This window comes from Anabrus simplex, chromosome X (assembly GCF_040414725.1).
Source record: "Anabrus simplex isolate iqAnaSimp1 chromosome X, ASM4041472v1, whole genome shotgun sequence".
Taxonomy (NCBI): Eukaryota; Metazoa; Arthropoda; class Insecta; order Orthoptera; family Tettigoniidae; genus Anabrus; species Anabrus simplex.
The window spans coordinates 150,695,089-150,711,742 of record NC_090279.1 but is presented as its reverse complement, the minus strand read 5'-3'; the positions used below and the strand labels follow the sequence as shown (position 1 = coordinate 150,711,742).

The following is a 16,654-nucleotide window of genomic DNA, read 5'->3' as shown; positions in this document are numbered from 1 at the left end:
TCCCTACAGTGCCTTCTACCCGCAGAACGGTTCTGCAGTGAGATTTGCATAAATATTAGCGATCTGAATTATCAGAACCCCTAAAATATCTTCTACCCTACAGTTCTGCAGTGAGATTCGGATAAATATTAGCGATCTGAACTATCAGAATCCCTAAGGTGTCTTCTACCCACATAACGGTTCTGCAGTGAGATTTGCGTAACTATCAGCGATCTGAACTATCAGAACCCCTCAAGTGTCTTCTACCCTACGGTTCTGCAGTGAGATTTGCATAAATATTAGCGATCTGAACTATGAGAATCTCTAAAGTGTCTTCTACCCGCAGAGCGGTTCTGCAGTGAGATTTGCGTAACTATCAGCGATCTGAACTATCAGAACCCCTAAAGTGTCTTCTACCCGCATAACGGTTTTGCAGTGAGATTTGCATAAATATTAGCGATCTGAACTATGAGAATCTCAAGTCTCTTCTACCCGCAGAGCGGTTCTGCAGTGAGATTTGCATAAATATTAGCGATCTGAATTGGATGCCGTTATGCATCACTAGACCAAGCGCCAAAAGTTGGTTGCGAGATAATCGCGTTTAAATTTGGTTCTATGTGTAAATTCGAGCGAACATAATTTTACTAAATATGGTATTACTGGTGTTGTAGGATAATAGATTGTACCTTCTCACAAAATTTCAACATTTTTATACTCGCACTACATAGATTTTCTTGAAGAAATGGCGCTTAGTCTACTGATGCAATTTAAGGTTTTTCTCAAGTGCGAATAATGTATCACGATGCTACACCAAAAACCCTCAACTGTTGAGTATCTACTGAGTAAAACTTCAAAAAATACTACGTGGCGGCAGCCTCTATTAAAAACTGAATCTCCTACTGTCTGAAAAGGCCCGCTAAGTGCTTGATCCACCGCGAGCCGCGCCACAACTCCGGTACATTATTCAAGTTTTAGATGGAGAAATTCTAGAAGGAAAGCTATTCTCTAAAGTCGTTGCTATAACGACTTACTGATTTGAGGAATTTCAACTTATCTGAGTCAAATACATTTGTAAGACATGAGCCATTGTAGTCTGTACAATTTTTGATTTTCCTTCACGATGGGCCTATTATGTTCTGAGAGTACAGTATTGACGTGATATTTTTAAGCCTTGTTTTGTTCTGCTCGAGACAGAAAATGTGGTTAAAGATGTTTTCTCCCATAAATACACACAAATCACTGGATAGGTAATAATATTGTTGCTCTCAGTTCATTCAATCTCGAAATCAGGATATCCATTAAACCTATCTACGTCATCCACGATGTCTGAATCTGCTTGAAGATTCTGGTAAAATTGTTTGGCATCTGCAGGTATTAGGTGCATCAGCGAACCAAAGTCTCTTAGTTTGGCTTCAGAGATAATAGGTTTTCCTTTTGGCCAAAATGGTATTAATGCCTGGTGAAAGGGAACTCTACTTTCCCGTGGTCGTCTCTGTCTTGACTTATTTAGATTTACTTCCTGAGATTCACCATCAAATTCTAGAGAGTGATTCTCAGACTCAACCTTCTTAGCAAGCTGCATAAGTAGCATTCTCCTTCTCCTTACTTTTGGGAGTACTTGATACATCGCTTAACTTCGTCACTTGATAAACTACTCAATGAATCACCACGTAAAAATGTCAGCACTATCGAAAACGCGGGCTCCTTCGCTGTCATCCGCGCGCAATGTGAGGAATGTGGCGCTTGGTCCAATGATGCAAACTGGAACGTCGCATAGTCTACTGATGCAATATACACTTTTACTGATTCCCGCTTTGTCGCTTAGGTTTTCTGTTTATTAACAACTAACGGCCTCTTGTAATGCAGTGGGGAATTTTTTATAAATAGTTCAAGCCTTCCTCTACAAGATGGCGCTAAAATCTCAATTTTCGTCAAATGGCGCTTAGTCTACTGATGCATAACGGCATCCAATTATCCGAACCCCGACATACATTTTCACACCATTCATTAACAGCAACTGGCTGCATAAGGCATGACATTACTAGCATCGCTCATACCCCAGTCACTTTCACCGAATACAGCATGTTCAGGAGATAAGTACAAATAATCTTGCGGAGGGTAGGATTAGCTAAAGGTTGGTCTCGGGTGGAGTTTGAAGTAGACTGCGATGTTTGTGAGGTAGGTAGTAGCTCCGTGAACCCCTTGCCATATGCCACCACCAGTAGCGTAATGTGTTTGAAGCGGTTCCTAAGTGCGTTACTTCACTGCAGTTTCAAGTAGCATGAACGGGTAAGAAACAATTCTAAGTACATCACTGCACTGCAGATGTGCTACTACTACTAACAACATGTTTTCATTCCTGCCTGAACGGGGAGCCGGGCCTCTTAGACGGTGACGCCGTCTCTGAGGCCGGGAGCTTTGTTACGGCGAAGGAGCTGCCGGGAGAAGGTGAGGGTGTTGGCAGCCGTAGCCTGTACTAGGAACTGTCCCGGCATTTGCCTTAATGCAGGAGAATGGAAAACCACGGAAAGCCATTCTCAGGACAGCCGACGACTGGGGCCAGCCTTGAGATCCAGTCCTGTCCCGTCCCCCGAATGCACAGGCGTAGAGCCACGGTAGTACAGCTGTACACATCACATCACATCACATCACATCACAGTATCAACCAATCACCGTTGATCTCTATTTAGGGCAGTCGCCGAGGTGGCAGATTCCGTATCAGTTCTTCACCTCTTTTAAATAATATTTGGAAATTTATCGAGCATCTCTCTTGGTAAATTATTCCAATCCCTAACTCCTCTTCCTATAAACGAATATTTGCCCTAATTTGAACCCACGAATTCCAACTTTATCTTCATATTATGATCACTCCATTGAGTTAGTAAATTATACACTAGAGGTAGCACTGGCGCTGCAGTCGCGTGCGAAGTTGAGCGAGCGCGCTGTTTGGCAAAAGCTGCGTTGTTTGGCACTGTCACTACTTTAGCTTCCCGATAAATTGAAGTATATACTTCTCTGAAGGAAAATGCCAGTCTCCTGTGCAGCTTATGGCTGCATAGACAGATTCATGAAGGGCAATGGCGTATCATTTCACAGGTTGTTTTCTTGAAATTCATTTCCATGCGTATAGAATAATATTTTGTGTGACACTTATTGTCATGTCTACTTGGGCTGACTTCGCGACTGATTCCGCTGTCAGCGTGAATGAGATTCTTTGGATCTCACCATGACGACTGAAGTTAATGTTTAGGAAATATAAGGATGACATATTCTTCTCACTGAATGGCCATTCCTTTGAAAGCGAATATCCAGAAAAATCATGTGCATGATACCGAGCGACTACTTGCAGGCTTTCGGTCACGTAGCTGTCAGCTTGCATTCAGGAGATAGTGGGTTTGAACCCCACTGTCGGCAGCCCTGAAGATGGTTTCGAATTTTTACACCAGGCAAATGCTGGGGCTGTACCTTAATTAAGGCCACACCCGTTGCAATCGCACTCCTAGTCCTTTCCTGTCCCATAGTCGCCGTAAGACCTATCTGTGTTAGTGCGACGTAAAGCCAGTTGGTACAAATAAGAAAATATGTGCATGATAGCCAGGAATTGTGCTCCGTTTTTCACTTTTCTTAAAATGTATTTATAATATTAAAAGCTATTGAATATATTTTATGTATATTTCCTGTTGCTTTCCCTTTGTACAATACGTGTAGATGTCCCTATTAATACCTTACCAGATTTTACAATTTTTGGACTATATGTGCAAGACAGTGTGAAGATCTGAGTCCTTTACTTTCGTCAATATTATTATTCCTTTATATATCATGTTTGACTATATACAAGCATAATATATTATTGGCCGAGCGAGTTGGACACGCGCGGTTAGGGCCGTGTAGCTGTAAGATTTTAAATGCTGGGGTTGTACCTTAATTAAGCGCACGGCCACTTCCTTCCAACTCCTAGTTCTTTCCTATCCCATCGTCGCTAAAAGGCCTATCTGTGTCCGTGCGATGTAAAGTAAATTGTAAAAAATATTGTATTTTTTCAGTTCTCTTCAATCATATAAATTTACCACTTTCCTTTTCTATTAACGGAAACCATTTTACAGGTTACAATCTTAATGCAAATCATACATTTCAGGAAAAGCTAAATAAACACTCCATAATAGTCTGAAACCACAGCCGAGTGTCATATTTCCACTTGTAATCACGTTTAGAAAACATCGACAGTAATAATAGTAATATTGACTTTACGTCCCACTAACTACTTACACGTTTTCGGAGATGCTGAGGTTCGAATTCTTTCCCACAGGAGTTCTTTCATGTGCCGGTAAATCTGACACATTTAAGCACCTGCAAGTACCACCGGACTGAGCTAGGCTCGAACCTGCCAACTTGGGCTCAGAAAGCCAGCTTCTAAACCGGCGATGACAATATTTTATCTACTTTACCCCAAAATCTCGCCAACGCTTTTAGGTCTAAAAACTCGCTCATTCGCTTCGTACGATCGAGGAGATTTTTGGTCGTTGGGCAGAATTATACCAAAGTCATGGTCATTTACACAAAGGATAACGAAATGTACATGCCGTCCTTCTAAACGTATGCTGTTAGGAAACTTAGTAAATTGATTTTATGTTACTTAACTGCACCTGAACACCGTCTTCTTTTGTCACGTATTTCTACTGTATTTATTCTTTTTGGGCTTTCTTCTTTACTGGAGAGAAGCATGGAAAGTATACTGTAGTATGTGAGAATGTTAACATGTAAGACTTTTAAACCATATCTACATCCACACAGTTTTAAATGACCCCTATTTACACTGATGAGTACAGCGGAGTGTTTTGCCGAACAGCTGTGATTTCAACATGTCACGAACCTACTACGCTGGCGTAGCAGGGGGAGAGGTGATACTCCCACGTGGCGCGTCCCACGTGGCGGATAGGAGGGTCCTAACCGGCTTGCCGGCGGACTTGAGGGAAATAAAATACCTCTCGCGGACCAAACACACAACCCCCTGTGGGTGGGGGACGCAGACGAAGAATACACCCACGGTATCCCCTGCCTGTCGTAGAGGCGACTAAAAGGGGTGACCAAGGGATGATTGTCTTGGAATCATGAAACTACTCGTGATTAGTACCACCACGCGGAGAACATCATGGGTCGCTTTTACTTGCGCGTAGTACCACTATATTAGGTACCAAATATGTTTGTGATTAGTAGCACACAGGAGCACCGTCGTGCGGTCGGCTTTTGCAGTACCTGTGATTAGTACCACCATATGAGCAGGACCATGGGATGATGGCTACCATGGTTCTGCCTTGCCTGTGATTAGTACCCACTATATGAGGAACAGCACGGGATAGGGGAAGGTCCCTCTGCTTAGTACTCTTATGTGCTGAACACCATAGGTTTGCGTTGCCTGTTAATGGCGCCGCAAAGTGAGAGAAACCATAGGTCTGTATTATATGTCGAATTTCTTAACCTGTGAGTAGAACCATAATGTGTGGAATACCGCGAGTCTCTGCTACTTTTGATTAGTACCGCAACAGGACAAATACCATGGTTCTATGAATATTGAATTTTCACGACCGCATTGTAATCGAAACAGGCTTTCAACGTATTAGGTCGTGTTACGTACATGTAGTACGTGTTGAAGAGATGTTAAGTACAGAACAAAAATGGCCAGCCGGACACCAGTGGGATCCGAACCCACAACCTCCCGATTTCGCGTCGGTTGCTCTACCAATTGAGCAATGGTGGCCTAGGCCATCTGTGTTCTGTTTGAAAGGATCTGAGCTACAGGTCTGGCACTGCTGCTAGCACACTGTAGAGTGCGTTTAAGTCGCCCGTTGTGGGGCATGTCAATGAATATTGAATTTTCACGACCGCATTGTAATCGAAACAGACTTTCAACGTATTAGGTCGTGTTACGTACATGTAGTACGTGTTGAAGAGATGTTAAGTACAGAACAAAAATGGCCAGCCGGACACCAGTGGGATCCGAACCCACAACCTCCCGATTTCGCGTCGGTTGCTCTACCAATTGAGCAATGGTGGCCTAGGCCATCTGTGTTCTGTTGGAAAGGATCTGAGCTACAGGTCTGGCACTGCTGCTAGCACACTGTAGAGTGCGTTTAAGTCGCCCGTTGTGGGGCATGTCAATGAATATTGAATTTTCACGACCGCATTGTAATCGAAACAGACTTTCAACGTATTAGGTCGTGTTACGTACATGTAGTACGTGTTGAAGAGATGTTAAGTACTGGTGTCCGGTTGGCCATTTTTGTTCTGTACTTAACATCTCTTCAACACGTACTACATGTACGTAACACGACCTAATACGTTGAAAGCCTGTTTCGATTACCATGGTTCTACTTTCCTAGAGATCAGTACCGTTATGAGGGGCCGATAGCTTGGATTTTGGACCCCCTTTAGACTGCAAGCATCATCATTTCAGTGTAATGCTATAGCAGCAGTCCCTTGGTCAGTAATTCTATTCTTTTACGTCAGTTTGTGTGAACGTAAAGCATCGCGGGTCACATCCACTGATTGTTTTAAATTCATGTCCATCCGTTCATTCTTCGTTCTCACGCTTTGAATTCTGGTCAGTGGAGAATTTTAGTCTTTTAATTTGTCATTCCATTTCGTCTCATTTCGTACCATTAGGGACCGATGACCTCGATGTTAGGCCCCTTTAAACAACAATCATCATCATCATCATCATCATCATCATCATCATCATCATCATTTCAACATGCTCTCTCGCAGGTGGTGGTACCACTGCTACCTCAAGTTTATTATTTTCTAACTCTGTGGGTCACTCCTCATTTTAAACACACCACTCACGAGTGTTCCTGATCCTATAAGTATAAGGACATTCCACTCGCGCCCCAGATGTCCCAATGCCCTCTTTCTTTATGAGTGTCAGACGAACAGAATGGATTGCTCAACGTTACAGGACATTACAGTACTGAACAAAGGTATATTTTTAATCTGTCTAAAGTGAGAACTGTGGCTCAGGAAAACTCATGACTGCTGAGGGCATTAAAATCACTGAATGGAGTGGGTGAATCAGTGGACCTTTTTCACTCACCCCCGTCTAAAATTAGACATGCCCTAACGACCTCAAGAGTGTAAAGTCCTCTCTGTAAAATATATACATTTGTGTAGAAAATTGCTTCTAGATTTAATTTAATATTGGCAGTTATTTTAGGAGATTAGTTCTTATTTATTGAAGGTGTATTTGTTGTATGTAGTGTTTTAATGAATCACCTATAATTGGGTCCAGAGATGCATTACTGGGAAGACAGGTTTTGGTACAAAGATGCATGTATATGTCTGTGAATGTATACGCTTATTTTATTGATTATGAAAAAGCTTAGCCGCTTCTGTGGTGTAGTGGTTAGCGTGATTAGCTGCCACCCCCGGAGGTCCGGGTTCGATTCCCGGCTCTGCCACGAAATTTGAAAAGTGGTACGAGGGCTGGAACGGGGTCCACTCAGCCTCGGGAGGTCAACTGAGTAGAGGTGGGTTCGATTCCCACCTCAGCCATCCTGGAAGTGGTTTTCCGTGGTTTCCCACTTCTCCTCCAGGCGAATGCCGGGATGGTACCTAACTTAAGGCCACGGCCGCTTCCTTCCCTCTTCCTTGCCTATCCCTTCCAATCTTCCCATCCCTCCACAAGGCCCCTGTTCAGCATAGCAGGTGAGGCCGCCTGGGCGAGGTACTGGTCATACTCCCCAGTTGTATCCCCCGACCAAGAGTCTGAAGCTCCAGGACACTGCCCTTGAGGCGGTAGAGGTGGGATCCCTCGCTAAGTCCGAGGGAAAAACCGAACCTGGAGGGTAAACAGATGATGATGATGATGATGAAAAAGCTTTCGTCCATGTGAAACATGAAACATTGCTACATATCCCACATGATATCGGCATGGATGGTAGAGATATTCTAATTATTGCCTACCTGTGTTGAAAACAGCCCGCAAACACCTGAGCTATTGAAATAAATCGAGAAGTGAGGCAAGGCTGTGTTCTATCTCCACTCCTCTTCAATGTTTACTCTGAAAGGGTATTTTATGGAGCACTAGAAGGAAAACAGGAGGATATCGTTGTTAATGGAATCACAATAAATAATCTGTGACGTGCAGATGATACTGTTCTGCTTGCAACAAGCGCTGAAGGTTTACAGACGTTACTAAACTGTGTACCGGGCGAGTTGGCCGTGCGCGTAGAGGCGCGCGGCTGTGAGCTTGCATCCGGGAGATAGTAGGTTCGAATCCCACTATCGGCAGCCCTGAAGATGGTTTTCCGTGGTTTCTCATTTCCACACCAGGCAAATGCTGGGGCTGTACCTTAATTAAGGCTACGGCCGCTTCCTTCCAACTCCTAGGCCTTTCCTATCCCATCGTCGCCATAAGACCTATCTGTGTCGGTGCGACGTAAAGCCCCTAGCAAAAAAAAAATCTAAACTGTGTGGTTGAACACAGTAAAATGAAACGTCGTATGGCTTTTAGTGCCGGAATATCCCAGGACGGGTTCGGCTCGCCAAGTGCCGGTCTTTCTATTTGACGGCCGTAGGAGACCTGCGCGTCGTGTGAGGATGAAATGATGATTAAGACAACACATACACCCAGCCCCCGTGCAACTGGAATTAACCAATTAAGGTTAAAATCCCCGACCCGGCTGGGAATCGAACCCGGGACCGTCTGAACTGAAGGCCAGTACGCTGACCGTTCAGCCAACGAGTCGGACGGTTGAACACAGTGATGCATCAGGTCTGCATTTGAACACAAGAAAGACGAAAGTAATGGTCATAAGCAAAGATGTCATTCAACCTGTTGACTTGATAGTAGCTGGCACATGAGTGGAGCAAGTCGAACGCTGTAAGTGTCTCGGCAGCGTACTTCATCACAGCTGGAACAATGCTGTTGAAATAAGGTCCCGGACTGAACGGGCAAGGACTGCATTCAAGAGATTGAGCAAACTTCTCGGTAACAGGGACTTTAATATCAATCTCCATCTCCGTTTACTTCGACGTTATGCATTTTCTGCCTTATTTTCTGGTGCCGAATCTTGGACCCTAACAGAGAACACCACCAAAAATCTTCGACCCTTTGAGATGTGGAGCTCAGAATATCATGGGTTGAGAGAATACGTGCCGCCTCTGTGGTGTAGTGGTTAGCGTGATTAGCTGCCACCTCCGGAGGTCCGGGTTCGATTCCCGGCTCTGCCACGAAATTTGAAAAGTGGTACGAGGGCTGGAACGGGGTCCATTCAGCCTCGGGAGGTCAACTGAGTAGAGGTGGGTTCGATTCCCACCTCAGCCATCCTCGAAGTGGTTTTCCGTGGTTTCCCACTTCACCTCCAGGCGAATGCCGGGATGGTACCTAACTTAAGGCCACGGCCGCTTCCTTCCCTCATCCTTGCCTATCCTTTCCAATCTTACCATCCCTCCACAAGGCCCCTGTTCACCATAACAGGTGAGGCCGCCTGGGCGAGGTACTGGTCATACTCCCCAGTTGTGTCCCCGACCAAGAGTCTGAAGCTCCAGGACACTGCCCTTGAGGCGGTAGAGGTGGGATCCCTCGCTGAGTCCGAGGGAAAAGCCGAACCTGGAGGGTAAGCAGATGATGATGATGATGATGATGAGAGAATACGTAACACTGAAGTATTCCAACGTCTGAACAAAGAGCTAGACGTCATGCACAACGTCAAAAACTTGAGTGCTTTGGCCATATCATTTGAAATGACAGCCGGGCTGAGTGGCTCAGACGGTTGAGGCGCTGGCCTTCTGACCCCAACTTGGCAGGTTCGATCCTGACTCAGTCCGGTGGTATTTGAAGGTGCTCAAATACGCCAGCCTCGTGTCGGTAGATTTACTGGCACGTACAAGAACTCCTGCGGGACAAAATTCCGGCATCTCGGCGTCTCCGAAAACCATAAAAGAGTAGTTAGTGGGACGTAAAGCAAATGACATTATTATTATTATTATTATTATTATTATTATTGCTAAGGGCTTTACGTCGCGCCGACACAGATAGGTCTTATGGCGACGATGGGACAGGAAAGGCCTAGGAGTTGGAAGGAAGCGGCCGTGGCCTTAATTAAGGTACAGCCCCAGCATTTGCCTGGTGTGAAAATGGGAAACCACGGAAAACCATCTTCAGGGCTGCCGACAGTGGGGCTCGAACCCACTATCTCCCAATTACTGGACACTGGCTTCACTTAAGCGAATGCAGCTATCGAGCTCGGTAACGATGATTGAATCAAATCACTCTTCGGACTGATAACTCAAGCAACAGCAAGAACAAGAACAACGACATTATCATTCTGGTTTAACTGAACACGCGGGCAACGCGTCCGCCCTGGGTTCGATTCCCGGCCGGGTTTTTAATTGTAATGATTAATATCCCTGGCCTGGGGACTGGATGTTTGTGACATGCTTAATCTTCCCTTCCTCACACACACAGCCAACGGCCGCAGCCGTGTTGAAACACCGGATCCCGTGAGATCTCCGAAGTTAAGCAACATTGGGCGTGGTCAGAGTTGGATGGGTTGCCAAGTGCTGTTGGTGGTGAGGGGGTAGGGGAATGGAGGAGCGGAAAGGAACTGGCCACTCTACCGCACGTAAACTCCGGCTCAGGAACACCTCTGCGGAGGTTCGGACCTGCCTTCGGGCAGAATAACCCTTACCCTTACCTCACATACAACATTCCACACTACCGCCATTCCAATTACACGCAGGTTCATACAATATGGTGCCAGTAGGCGCAAAAGATCCACGTGGGTCGAAGCCCCGAACAAATAGCATTTAACAAAAAACTGAACACAGAATAGTCATTTGTAGGGGGAAAGGTATCTACTGTATTTAGTGATTAGGTTTAATGTCCCTCATTATGGACAAAAAAGCCTCAAGGTATATTTCACATGCTTATGCTAATGGGATCTGCATTTTCTATACAATTGCACTTTAATAAAGGTGATGTCATTAGATTGACAAAGGTTATAGCCAGCGACGGGATATCAGTATCCAGGAATGCTAAATTGAGACATTACAAAACTGTAATCCTTCCACCAGCTTCATACGCAACAGAGTGTTGAATACCTTCTCAGATATAAGAATAAGCACAAAAGAAAAGATAATCCTGAGGAAAATTATGGCACTAATTTGGGAGAGTGGCATATACATATAGAGATCAGAACGAGATCTATACAAACAATTAGAAAAAATAATCACGCTTTCAGTAAAATAAAATTAAGGATCTTTGGTCAATCACAAAGACAGATTAACAAAACATATTTTTGAGCATTATGCAAAGAAAACCCCACTGTTCTGGCCCTTCAGGCAAAAACTCAATGTTAAAACCATCCTAGGGATATGAGCTACAAATTTTAGGTAAATAAAATATAATAAAATGTGAGAGTACATTATTTATTCCTAAAAAAATCAATCATTTTTTATTCACCGTTATCCGTTCCATTAGATTAGTGGATTGACTTTTTCTACCACTACGAGCGCTAATGTGAGTCAATGCAGAGTTCCACTTAAGCCCTTATAACTACATTCGGTTTTGAAATTTTTCAAAAAATCGAAAACCCCAGAGGGTACTGAACCAAGTGAAACATTACAGAAAGAATTATGTGCAAATGTTTTCAGACCGCCTCTGTGGTGCAGTGGTTAGTGTGATTAGCTGCCACCCCCGGAGGCCCGGGTTCGATTCCCGGCTCTGCCACGAAATTTGAAAAGTGGTACGAGGACTGGAACGGGGTCCACTCAGCCTCGGGTGGTCAACTGAGTAGAGGTGGGTTCGATTCCCACCTCCGCCATCCTCGAAGTGGTTTTCCGTGGTTTTCCACTTCTTCTCCAGGCAAATGCCAAGATGGTACCTAACTTAAGGCTACGGCCGCTTCCTTCTCTCTTCCTTGTCTATCCCTTCCCATCCCCCCACAAGGCCCCTGTTCAGCGTAGCAGGTGAGGCCACCTGGGCGACGTACTGGTCATCCTCCCCAGTTGTATCCCCCGACCCAATATCTCACGCTCCAGGACACTGCCTTTGAGGCGGTAGGGGTGGGATCCCTCGTGAGTCCGAGGAAAAAACCAACCCTGGAGATTAAGAAGAAAAAAATGTGTTCAGAATCTACAAATTGGCTGGATATTTGCACTTACCAGCCAACAATATTTGCATCCAGTGGAAGAGGGGACACAATTTCCTCTGTTTAACTTTTCAGTAAAGAAAAAAAAAGAATAAAATAATCGGTTTTTCATTCATATCGTACTAGGTGATACCCACACCGTGGATTTGGTAATTTGATAATAGTAATTTTTCCTCTGTACTGCACTAAGACATTATCTGAAAATCCCAAAAGTAAAAAACCTCGCCGAAATATTGAATTTCATTTACCCCACAACCTTTTTGTAAACCATGTCCGTGCTATTGCCTTTAGAGGCTAAGATATCCGGGCTACTGACGGAGCTAGCTCCCAAACGTGCGGCATAAAACTGTACACATGAGAAACAGTCCTCTTTCAAGTCGAAAACAAAAACAAAATACGTGTTTCTTCATTTTTAAAGGAGATTACAAGCGCCAATTTTCACCTCTTTAAACTGTTAAGTTTATGAGATATAAAAAAATTAACCTCTCTTTCCATTCCCTTAGTTTTGGAATATTCAAAGGTCCTCCCTTAATGAGCGCCTACACAGTAGTATAAATGTACCCCAATATTTTAATTCTTTATGTCCAGTAGTTTTGGCTCGGCGTTGATGAATCATTCCGTCAGTCAGTCAGTCAGTCAGTCAGTCAGTCAGGACATGTTATTTTATATATATAGATTATGGTATAAATTTTTAATATTATCACGTTTTCAACATACGTTAAAAAGTTGTTTATAGATCGTGAAAAATGAAAATCACAAAACTTTATAAGCATTTCGCTTATGATCGCTATTGCAAAAAAATAAATAAAAGTCGCCATGGCTAGATATGAGGCACTGACTTACTGTGTATTCCGAATGCGCGGCCAGTCACTTCGCAACACTACTCGCTACACAAGGCGAAGTTGACTGAGCGCTATGTTCGGACTGAAGCTGCAACTGAGTGTCCTTTCCTCCCACCTCTCCTCACTTCTGGGAAGAGAAGGGGACGACCTGAACTGATGAGTATGGTCTTATCTTCTATGTCATGTCACGTTACTATTCTGTCCCCATTTTTACAGAATTCCTTTTATTAACCTTCAAAAGTTGCTGCCTTGGATATCTTACTGAAGCAGTAGAATTACTGTACATATTTCTAAACATAGCGAATTGAATTAATATTTTTTATTTTCATTTTTATTTTATGGATCTTTTCCTGTCCATGTTTACTTTTTTAAATGAAAAGAAAACCAGCCTGGACCTACGATGGTGTCAAGAATATGGATAGCTTACGTCATCAATATTCTAAACATCAAGTTGCGACCGTTATTTTTCTAGCTCGGTTTGGCAATACGAGAATAAATTCACAAGAGTTTTTTTCCAAAATGTTAATAACCTTCGGTAAAACACCATGTTTACGCAGCGTATGTCAAGAAAGCGTTCAGCTGGCCGTTTTCTCTGTGATTATCTTCACTAAATTTATGGCTAGTCGGTCCCTTCTGTTGCTTCTGTGACGTATTACAATATTATTCTTTTTCATTTTAACACAATTCATTTGATTAAACTTCAAAGGTTGCAACATTGGTCAATCTGCTGAAACAGTAGGCCTATATTTAAATAATGTTTTATTAATTTTCAGTTTTATTTCACTACAATATGTGATTTATAATATTTGAGCCCACCTCTTTTTAGTTTCGACACAGCTAATATATAACCGGTAGGTCCTTCAGTCTGCAGAAATTAAATTTAAGAAGTATATTTACAAAGTAACTAATTAATAACACTTTTGGTTGCTCTAATAAACGAGCATATTTTAACCAATCAATCACTATTGATCTGCATTTAGGGCAGTCGCCCTCGTGGCAGATTCCCTATCTGTTGTTTCCTAACCTTTTCTTAAATGATTTCAAAGAAATAGGAAATTTATTGAACATTTCCCTTGGTAAGTTATTCCAATCCCCAACTCCCCTTCCTATAAACGAATATTTCCCCCAGTTTGTCCTCTTGAATTCCATCTTGATCTTCATATTGTGATATTTCCTACTTTAAAGACGCCACTCAAATTTATTCGTCTACTAATGACGTTACACGACATCTCTCCGCTGACAGCTCAGAACATACCGCTTAGTTGAGCAGCTCGTCTCCTTTCTCCCAAGTCTTCCCAGCTCAAACTTTGAAACATTTTTGTAACGCTACTCTTTTGTCGGATATCACCTAGAACAAATCGAGCTGCTTTCGTTAGTTTTCTTCCAGTTCTTGAATCACGTAATCCTGGTGAGGGTCCCATTCACTGCTACCATACTTTAGTTGGGGTTTTACCAGGGACTTATATGCCCTCTCCTTTACATCCTTACCACAACCATAAACACTCTCATAACCCTTTATTTACAATAATATTTATGTGATTACCCCAATGAAGATCTTTCCTTATATTAACACCTCGATACTTACAATGATCCCCAAAAGGAACTTTCACCCCATCAACGCAGTAAATACAACTCAGAGGACTTTTCCTATTTGTGAAACTCACAACCTGACTCTTAACCCCGTTTATCATCGTACCATTGCCTAGTGTCCATTTCACAACATTATCGAGGTCATTTTGCAGTTGCTCACATTCTTGTTACTTATTTATTACTCTGTACAGAATAACATCATGCGCAAAAAGCCTTATCTCTGATTTTATTTCTTTACTCATGTCGTAGATATATGAAAGAAAACATAAAGGTCCAGTAATACTGCCTTGAGTAATTCCCTTCTTAATTATTACAGCTTCGCCTAATCTGATTTTCTGAGATCTATTTTCTACAAATATAGCCAGCCATTCAGTCACTCCTTTGTCTAGTACTCTTGCACTGATTTTTTCCAATAGTCTCCCATGATCCACCCTATAAAATGCCTTAAGCAAGTCAATCGTGATACAGTCCATTTGGCCTCCAGAATCCAAGATATCTGCTATATCTTGCTGGAATCCTACAAGATGAGCTTCACCCAAACTGTCATCTATCGAACCAGTTATTACTTTCGCAAACATGTTTAATAAAATCAGAAAGTATGCTTTCCCAATGCTTATATGCAATGCATGTCGAACTGTCTAACCTGTAATTTTAAGATTTATGTTTATCACCCTTTCCTTTAAACACAGGAGCTACTTACTTTTATGAAAAGGCTTGAAAAAAAATGTATGAACATTTGCTAATTTTTAGCATCATTTAAATATTCATATTTTCCGAACGGTTAATATATTTGTTTATAATAAGTAAATAACATATCAATTCGCTGGTCAAATACGTTCTGTGAAAATACTCCTTAAAAGTGACGTATTTTAGCATTCTTAAGGTAGGGCTCTCTGTATGCCCTTCGTAGTTTAGTTTAAGCAAATGTTCTGAAGCATTGTTTCGCATAAGATTTAATTTACTGCTATCTGATTTTCAGAATTGTAAAAGATTTTTATTTCATACTCTTAATAAAACTAATAAACAGCTCCCGCGTTATCGGCAGAACCTACTAGCTGTCATAAACTGTCGTAACGTAAGAGAGGAGTTGTGATAACGGTAAATAGTGCATTGAATGCAGTGGGGATAGTTCGAGTTCTACAGGAGAAGAAGGTTGTAGTCACTGTGAATATGAACTTTCATCCACCCACCCCCACAAAAAAAAAAAAAAAGAAACCACAGCCCTTCAGGTAAGGCACTCAATTTTGAAAACATCCCAGGGATATGAGCTACTAATTTTAAGTAAATGAAATGTAATGTGAGAATATATTTATTTATACCTAAATGTTACAATACTTTGTTAATCACCGTTATCCCGTAGATTAGAATACCATTTTGCCTTTTTCTACCGCTACAAGCGAATTAATGCAGAGTTTCACTTAAGCCCTGATAAGTGCGTACGGTGTGGAAATTTTTAGAAAATCAACACAAGCCTGATGGTATTGAACCAAGAAACGCATTACAGGAAGAAATATTTAAATAATTTAATTTGACTAGGATTTGAATTCAAAAAAGCGAGTAAAGAAACAAGTGATTTTCGACTTTTTTTTTCGGAACTGCATTTAGACCATTAGTGATTTTTGAAATTTGTTTTCACAATTTGTAATGTTTTCGGGCCCTTTAGCCCTTCAAATTTCGGTGCAATTGAGGAAGTAGTTTAAGTTTACGTTTTTCGTGGTATACTAAGAAAGGTTTTAGACATTAAAAGAACACAGTGTGTAGTGTTGTCACAATATTCGTTGAGGAAACATTATATTTTTGACAATTATCATTATCGAGGGTACCGTCTGAAAAATCTACTGAAGCGGTATCCGAAATTGAAACCGAATATTAAAATGGATAATTTACCCTCACATTCATGAATCTTTGAATACATATGACGTCAAAATAATATCCTATTAAAAACGTTTACACAAGATGGAAAGTGTGTAAGATATCACTAATAATTTTTACAACAAGGAATGCTTATATACAAATCTTAAAATAAGGCAATACAATACAGTGGTGAAACCAGAATGTCTTTACGCAAGTGAATATTTAGTTTTGAGGTAAACTAAA

At 42.1% G+C, this 16,654-nt stretch overlaps 1 protein-coding gene across 1 annotated transcript in view; it reads right to left on the bottom strand.

Moving 5' to 3' along the window:
- LOC136886485 (retinol-binding protein pinta) overlaps nucleotides 1–13,076 on the bottom strand; it is a 117,198-nt gene extending 104,122 nt beyond the window's left edge. Inside the window, exon 1 of the mRNA XM_067159295.2 lies at nucleotides 12,969–13,076. The gene's annotated coding sequence lies outside the window, so the exon portion shown is untranslated. The remainder of the gene's footprint in view (nucleotides 1–12,968) is intronic.
- Between the last annotated feature and the right edge of the window lie 3,578 nt (nucleotides 13,077–16,654).